We start from the raw sequence: 9,187 nt of genomic DNA, 5'->3' as shown, positions 1-9,187 counted from the left end.
CAGGCTTTTCTCACCTTGATGGTCTGCAGGGGAGTTGTTCAGTTCCCTGGACATTCTTAGACTGTGGCCACCAACAATACCCAGCAGTCTCCCGGTGCCAAGCCCTTTTCCTAAACCGCTCTGCCTCTGTTCCCATCCTTTGATTCCAGACTCAAGATTGTGAGCCACTGTCTGCTCCTCACCCTCACCTCGGCTTGTGGAAGTAGGGCTTGTGGGGTGTGTGATGGCTAATTTTATATGTCAACTCGCTTGGGCTAAGAGTTGCCCAGAGGGCTGGTCAAGGTCATTTCTGGGTGTGTCTGTGAGGATGTTTCCAGAAAAGGTCAGTATTTGACTCAGTTGACTTGGTAAACAGGATTGCCTTTTACAAAGTGTTTGGGAAACAGAATCCCTTCAGGGTCCTAATGGGCAGAGGAAGGCCATTTTTCTCTCTACTTGAGCTTGGACATCTGTTTTCTGATGCCCTTGAACTTCAGAGCTCCCGATTACGGGCCTATGGATTCCCAGCCACATATGATAAAAGAATCAAAAACAATCCAAAGTCTCCAATCCAAGAGCAGCAACAAAGAGTAGTCAATGTGCTGTCTGAGCCCACTGAAGTGTGGACCTTCTGTTCTTGAGGTTCTTGAACTTGGAAGGTTTATTTTGAGGCAAAAATGCGACAAGGTTCGGACCTTTAACCAGAAGCTTCTCCAGCAACCCTAGCATATATTTTTTAATTCATTCATTCATTTTTATTTTATTTGAAAGGCAGAGAGAGAGAGAGAGAGAGAGAGAGATCTGCTGTCAGCTGATTCTCTCCTCAAAAGCCTGCAACAGCTGAGGGGCCAGGAACTCAATCCAGGTCTCACCCATGAATAGCAGGGACCCAAGTACTTGAGCCTTCATCTATTGCTTTATCAGGGTGTACACTGGCAGAAATCTGGATTGGAACCAGAATAGAACTTGAACTAGCACTCCACTATGGTATGTGGGCATCCCAAGTGACATCTTAACCACTATGCCAAAGGCCCATGTCTGTCCCTGGTATTTAGGGTGCTGTACTGTCCTGAGCTTTGTAGGACTTTTCGCCTGGACCTAGGCACTGAATGATGCTAGATCTTCCCCCAACCCCTCTAGTCATCATGGCAGCTCCAAAGTGCCCCCTCCCATTTCCAAACCTCTACAATACTCTAGGAAACGTAGGGTTTGGATCATGTAGACTTCTCTTCATAAAGTGTTACTCCTACGATGTTAGGCTGCTTTTTTTTTTTTTTTTGATACCAGATTTTTCAAAATATTGTTAATGTAAAACAGAAGATTCCTTGAATAGTTTGTATTTCATGGATGAGACATTATTTCTAATATTCTTTATGCTGATTAACAAGTTCAATATGCAGCTTCAGAGAGCAGCATTTAAAGCAAGCACTTGTCTGGGTGCTTGTAGCAGGCACTGGAGTTGGAGTGGAGGCTCCTGATTAGGGTCTTTCAAATGCTAACCAGCCACCTCTGGAATGTGGATTCCTGATTGGGGTACTTCACATATTAATTATCTCTTTCTAGGGCATATATAGATTACTTTTAATTTACACCTCATGTATCTATCTATGCTGAAGTATGTAGATATAAATGACAGTTAAAGTTCTATACCTCCAAAGGGAAATGTCTTGTATAGTAGGTGTGGATATGACATCCATCTGGCGGGAGATTCAGCAATGTGTATAAGCAGGCCTGAGAGGCTGGCACCACAGCTCATTTGGCTAATCCTCTGGCTGCAGGGCCGGCACCCTGGGTTCTAGTCCCGGTTGGGGCACTGGACTCTGTCCTGGTTGCTCCTCTTCCAGTCCAGCTCTCTGTTGTGGCCCGGGAAGGCAGTGGAGGATGGCCCAAGTGCTTGGGCCCTGCACCCGCATGGGAGACCAGGAGGAAGCACCTGGCTCCTGGCTTTGGATTGGCACAGCGCGCCAGCTGTGGCGACCATTTGGGGGGTGAACTAACAGAAAAGGAAGACCTTTCTCTCTGTCTCTCTCTCTCTCTCTCTCACTGTTTAACTCTGCCTGCCAAAAAGAAAAAAAAGGGGGGGGGGTGCCTGAGAAACTACATTGCTTTTGTCTGAGAGCTACAGTGACTCATTGTCCCAGTGTGCAAGGCTGAGTTATCCAAATCATACAACTTTCAGTGCAAGTGTCAGGACAGGCCAGGGTAAACTGGGACAACTGGTCACCCTATCAGTGACTCTGCCTCTAGAGATCTATCCTAAGGTTGAGCCAGGAAACTCTGCTTATCATACATGCTATTTATGAAAGTGCAAATTTGAAAGCAGTTTACAGAATTAGCAATAGGGAATTAGTTGAGTAATTTTTGGTGTAGCCATCAGGCAGAGTATTATTGTTTGAAAAACTTATGTTCTCTGTATTAGTCTGCTTGGACTTCTGTAATGAAACACCACAGACTGCAAGGCTTAAACAACCCAGGTTTATTTTCTTGCGATTCTGGAAAGTGGAAGTCCTGGATGAAGATATGATAGTGTTGGTTTCTGGTGAGGGCTCTCTTCTTGCTGTGAATCCACAGGGCACAGCAGGTGAACAGGCCTTCTGTTGTCTAATCTGATTAGGACACCAACCCTGTGGAAAAAGGGCCCACCCTTATGATCCCACCAAATCTTAATTACTTACTCCAAATGGAGTCACACTGGGGTGGGGGTGGGGAGTTAGGACTTTAGCATTCGAATTTGAGAGGTAAGAAGACACAATTCAGTGCATAGCATTCTCAAAAACTACTTATAGCGAAGGAAAATGCTCAGTGTATGTGGTATGATTCAAATTTTGTCTAAAAAAGTATTTGTGAAAACAGATACGTCCGAAGGAAAACTGGAAGACTACTGCAGGGGACTTGAAAGTTCACAGAAAAATGAAATGTGAGTTTGTTTTTGTGCAAAAACATTTTTTAAAAGAATATTTATTTAATTATTTGAAGGTCAGAGTTATAGAGAAGGAGAGGCAGAGAGAGAGAGAGAGAGAGGTCTTCCATCTCCTGGTTCACTCCCCAAATGGCCACAACAGCCAGGACTGTGCCCAGCTGAAGCCTGGATCCAAGAGCTTCATTCAGGTCTCCTACATGGGTGCAGGGGCCCAAGGACTTGGGCCATTTTCCACTGCTTTCCCAGGCCCATTAATAGAGCTGGATTGGAAGTGGAACAGCCAGATCTCATACCAGCACACATATGGGGTGCTGGCACTGCAGGCAGAGGCTTTACCCACTATACCACAGTGCCGGCCCCAGTGCCAAAACATTTTGAAAGCTATGTGTATGATGGGTCTACAAAATGTTCACAAACAATGCATATTATGAAGAAACTATGGATGAATTTCAGTTTTTTTGCATTGAAATAAGTCTTTTTATTTTTTCCACAAATTTTTAAAAGTACACTTGCATAGCATATTGACAATGGGAAGAAGTGATTTTAAATTTCCTTACACTTTGTGTAGTTTGGGATTTTTTTTTTTTTTTTTTTGACAGGCAGAGTTAGACAGTGAGAGAGAGAGAGAGACAGAGAGAAAGGTCTTCTTTCTGTTGGTTCACCCCCAAAATGGCCGCTATAGCCGGTGCTGCGGCGATCTGAAGCCAGGAGCCAGGTGCTTCCTCCTGGTCTCCCATGGGGTGCAGGGCCCAAGCACTTGGGCCATCCTCCACTGCCCTCCCGGGCCACAGCAGAGAGCTGGACTGGAAGAGGAGCAACCGGGACAGAATCCGGCGCCCCAACCAGGACTAGAACGTGGGGTGCTGGCACCGCAGGCGGAGGATTAGCCTAGTGAGCCGTGGTGCCGGCTGCACTTTAAAATTTTAAAACATTAAGATTCTTTTTTAAATAAGAAGCATGTATTTTTTAAATACAGGATCTAGTTGAGTGACTGCCAGACCAGGGTTTGAAAACTGTTAGGGAGAACAATGGGATCTAAACTGTTAGTGAATGAGAACTCACAAAGAGGGGATCCTTAACATTTATGGGAACCTGAGCTGAGTACTCCTTGTGTAATTTGGCAGAATGGGCACTGGTTAAGCACTGGGCATCTGGAACCCAGGGTCCTGCTGCTCGCCAGCTGTGTGCTCCAGGACCATTGCTCTGCCTCAGTCAACAGCAGACAGGAGTAGGAGTGAGGTCTGCCCCTCTCCCCACCCCCTACCCCCCAGCTTGTTTTGAGGTGAAAGTGAGTGACCACACGAAAGTCCTCCAAACAGTGCTGGCCACATAGAAAGGTGCTCGGTATTTTAGCCGCCACTGTTACTCTCTGCTCTAATATGACCTGACTTTTGGCATCACGGTTTTGAACTTGAGCATTCCTCAGGAGAGGCTTCTTAACCACTGTTAGGGTTACTAGAGTGAGCAAATGAAAACACAAGACACCCATGTAAATCCAAACTCCAGGTAAACAACAAATAATTTTATGTAAGTATGTCTTAAATATTACTGGGAGCATACTCTACTAAAAAATACTCATTGATGATCCGAAATTCAAATGCAACCGGGTGCCCCACATTTCACCTGGCAATCCTCATTATTATAGGTACCACAGCAACATTGAAAAGGAACCTAAGCATGGAGAATCCTTAATCAGATTCATCTAGGCCAAGCCCGCCCCTGCTGAACTCCTGGTGCTGTCCCTGCCTTTTCAGAGAGGAACCTTAGAAGCAACCTCTGCATAGATGCTAGGCTGGGGCCTGACACAACAAATCAAGCAGGCAAATGTGTCTTTTTTTTAGTTTTATTTATTTGAAAGGCAAGCATTATAGAGAGAGGGTCACATAGAGATTTTCCACTTGGCTGGTTCACTCCACAAATGACTCCAAAAACTAGAGGTAGGCAAGGCTGATGCCAGGGGGCTGGGACCTCACCTGAGCTTCCTACATGTGTGGTGGCACTACAAGTACATGGGCCATCCTCCATGGCCTTCACAGGTATATTAGCAGAGAGCTGGATTGGAAGTGGAGCAGCTGGGACTCGAACTGGCACTCAGATATGGGATGCCAGCAGCCTAACCCACTGTGCCACAACACTGGCCTTGAGAACATGTTCTTTGCTAGTCATGTTACTTAGAGAAAATTGCATCATCTCTTTAAGCTTCAGCATCGTCATCTGCAAAATGGTTCTGATAATAAGATCTGTGCTAATGTGAGGATTAAATTAAATGGGATCATATATATAGTGAGCTATAAGGTAAATGTTTTGTGTATAGATTAGGTTTTCAATAAATATCATTGCTCTCCTAATTAAAAAACAAACAATAAACAGAACAGGTGTTAGAGTCCTTACTTCTTTCTCTTTTTCACTGAGTATGTAAGGCACCAAGTGAGGAGAGTCACTACCCTTGCCCTTAAGAGATTCACGGCAGGAGCAGGGCTACAGAAAACAATTTTCTACCAGATTCTTTCTATTGATGCCACAGAGTCAGATCTGCAAAGGAGAAGACCTCAGGGAGGTTTGGCAAAGCAGATCTTGAAGAATCCTTGAGCCAAAGTCACCCACCGCGGGAGCTCCCTGTCTCTCTGCCTTGCTCAGTCACTGTCTGAGAGCAGCCTTTAGGAAGAGTAGCTTTATTGGGGGTGAATGTGATGGTAGATTTCAAGGTGTGGTAGTGTCACCATTGGGCAGCCTTAGTCCTTGCTGTGCAGAAGGGAGAGATGCAGCCTCATGGTTGCACAGTCCTGTAGAGCCATGACTTCATGCTGCATGATAAGGACAAGAAAATGGTCTCCAGTTCCTACCTTCAAATCTGGCATGAATGCATTTCATTGGCAGAACCTGGTTTGCATGGCAAACTCTGCACATAAACCAAGAAATTGTTAATTCTATTTCCAATCTCCTACAAATAGGAAGACACCCTGGAAATGGGAATGAATAATGAGTATATTGAATGCTGATTGACCCAATAAAATATTATAAAGATGAAAGAGGCATAAATGTGCCGGTGCCGCGGCTCACTAGGCTAATCTTCCGCCTTGCGGTGCCGGCACACCGGGTTCTAGTCCCGGTGGGGGCGCCGGTTTCTTTCCAGGTTGCCCCTCTTCCAGGCCAGCTCTCTGCTGTGGCCAGGGAGTGCAGTGGAGGATGGCCCAAGTGCTTGGGCCCTGCACCCCATGGGAGACCAGGAGAAGCACCTGGCTCCTGCCATCGGATCAGCGCAGTGCACTGGCCGCAGCGCGCCAGCCGCGCTGGCCATTGGAGGGTGAACCAACAGCAAAGGAAGACCTTTCTCTCTGTCTCTCTCTCTCACTGTCCACTCTGCCTGTCAAAAAAAAAAAAAAAAAAAAAAAAAAAAGAAAGAAAGAAAGAGGCATAAATGTAGCTGTCTATGAGCTGGGGCCAGCTGTTGATCTCTGAGACAACTGGCATCACCCTCAGATCATAGGTGAGTTAACACTGTGCTCTAGGACTCAGCACCATCATCCCTCCTGATGCTATGATACTCTTGGTATTTGAGATCCAGACTTGATTGTTCTCTTCCTCTGGCTTTTACCTCCTTCTTTCCTAGAGACCAGTCTTAATACTGACCTGTGCTGTTGATCAGCTTGTTGTTACTACAACTAGAAAACTAAAACATCTACTTATGAACAAAGGAGGTTTATGGTTTTGGAGGTTCACAGTCCAAGATCTGTGGCCTTGTTGATTTGGTATTAGGTGAGGGTGTTGCTGTAGGCAAGACCACGAGACAATGTAGAATATACACAGCAAAAGGGAGAATGTGTCTGTGACTCTCCCTATAAAGCCACCATAATTCAACCGTGGGGCTCCATTCTAACAGCCTTATCCAATGTCATCACTTCTCCAATTCTCATCTCTAAACATCATAATTGGATTAAGTTCCCAACCACTTAGCACTATTAACAAAAGACTTTGGAGACTAAACCTTTAACACGTGGGCCTTTGGGGGACACCCAAATTAATATATCCAAACCACAGCGTATTCATTCTAGGGTTTGCGACTTGGCAGTTTGTTGTCAGACTTCTTAGGACCGCCAGCTTGAGTTTCTAATCACTGCTTTCCTGGATCTCTGGTCTTTGTTCCCTACTAACAAAGAAGTTAATTTTGGTCTTTGAAGTCTTCGATCTGCCTATCAGATTGCACTTTTCCTTATCACTTGGACCTCATCTGCTTTGGTCTCTTTGCCTTGGACATTCCAGAATGAGCCTGGTTCATTTTGCAACCACTCCCTTGGCTCTCCCATGTTGCTACTGTGGTTAAGGGTTTTGGGAGAGAAAAAGTCCTTATGGATCAAATGCAGGCTATGGGACTCTAAAGCCACAAAGCATGAACCCAGATGTAGCCTGAGTTCTCCTGGGTACCAGATGCAGTAACAGCATCTCAGCCCCAGGTCCACATTGCCAGCCAGTCACTTTGCATATTAAACTGCTGCTGAACTCTTAAAAGCCCGGCAGCCACACCATTTGTTAAAATCACAACGCCGTCTCTTTGGCTGCCAAAGATGGAACTGTAATTTTCCCCTCCTCTCAAAATAAATACTTTGCACGGCTCTGAAAAATTTTAGCAATTAGCTAGTACCATCACCTCTAATTAGCCACTGGCAAACACAATTGAGATAAGAAAGCTTACCAAGGGGGAAGCATGGATAAGCACCAGATTCTAAATCTATTGGGGAAGTGACCCTGATGAATCATTTAATAGTCACCATAATGTAATTTTGTAGTTTGTTGTACACATACCACAGAGAACATATTAAGTGGATTCGAGCCATAAGAGAGTCTTAATGATTAATTTGCCATATGCTCCTGAAAGCTCTCATTTTTTTTTTTTTGACAAACAATACACATCTACTCTTCTTCCTAACACTATCAAGAAAATCTACTTTTCTTTCCATTTCACTAATGGCTCCCTCTAACTTGTGTAGATATCTAGGGATTGGTGTTTTTTTTTTTTTTTTTTTTAATTATTGTATCTAAATTCCCATGGAAGTTAGTAGATCACAGCTATTTTCTCTTATTATGTGTTTGCTTTCCATTCTTGACAATTGCTTTTTAATCATTTTTTATTGGCTATTCCATAGTGACATCATGGGAAGATAATTGTTATGCCTTTTTATTTACAGAGAAAGTGCCACTGTGGGGTTCCATGGCACACCCAAGGCCTCGGCAAGGGGGCTCTAGGTGACAGTCCTGACTTTGGCTTCCCAGTGCGTCCTGCACAGAAGCACTGGAAACTGAAAACCACCACTCTGAGTGGCAGGTTCCACTGTCCCTGAGCAAGACCTTTGTCTCCCTGAAACTCAGCGTCCAGATCTGCAAATGGTGGCTGTGGGAGGCTGTTTAGGTTGCAGAGGCTAGGGGGCTTCCATGTCGACAGAAGGGGCAGCTCCCTCTTCCCCTTGCTCTTCCTGTACTCGATGGGGGTCTGGCTGGCCTCTGAGAAGATCAGCTTGGGACATTGCTCTTTCTCTCCTTCCAAGTGGGCTATTTGCTGCTGGACCCAGTCAGCCACAGTGAAGACGCCAACATTCTCCTTCTGGCTCAGCTACCACAGCACTCAGCATCCTTCAAAACAAATGCATGTTGGCTCCTAGTGAAAATTCAAGCAGATCTTTACTGCAGGGGGCTCTAGTAATTACTTGAAAATCCTGCAGTGTCTGGGACCAAGAGCAGATGAGTTTGGGGAACAGACCTCAGCTTAGCCACTCTGTCCCCTCTTATCACAAAAGGGATGAGAGCGCCTGCTTCGGGATGCTGGGGTGAGCATGCGGCTGTGGCCACGTGAGGCTGTCCAGGACATGTTCTCACTGCTTCCAGCAGTTCTCGCCCTCTGACTTGCCACCTGCTGTGCTGTTTTCCCTCATTTCCTCCTTCATGCTACTGCATCTCATGGAAATAATCAGTCTCTTCTAGGTGTCTCCTCCATGTCTGGCAAGTTTTGCATGGTCTTGAAAATTTTGAGAGGGGCTGGCGATGTGGCACAGTAGGCTAAGTCTCTACCTGTGGCACTGGCATCCCATATGGGCAAAAATTTGAGTCCTGGCTGCTCTTCTTCCAATATAGCTCTCTGCTATGGCCTGGGACAGCAGTAGAAGATGGCCCAAGTGTTTGGGCCCCTGCACCCATGTGGGAGACCTGGAACAAGCTCCTGGCTTCAGATTGGCTCAACTCCGGCCACTGCAGTCATTTGTGGAGTGAACTAGAAGGTGGAAGACTTTTCTGCATATG

This window comes from Oryctolagus cuniculus, chromosome 1, assembly GCF_051225735.1.
Source record: "Oryctolagus cuniculus isolate XC-2025 breed Fujian yellow rabbit chromosome 1, ASM5122573v1, whole genome shotgun sequence".
NCBI lineage: Eukaryota > Metazoa > Chordata > Mammalia > Lagomorpha > Leporidae > Oryctolagus > Oryctolagus cuniculus.
Note: the sequence above shows the minus strand (reverse complement) of the source record.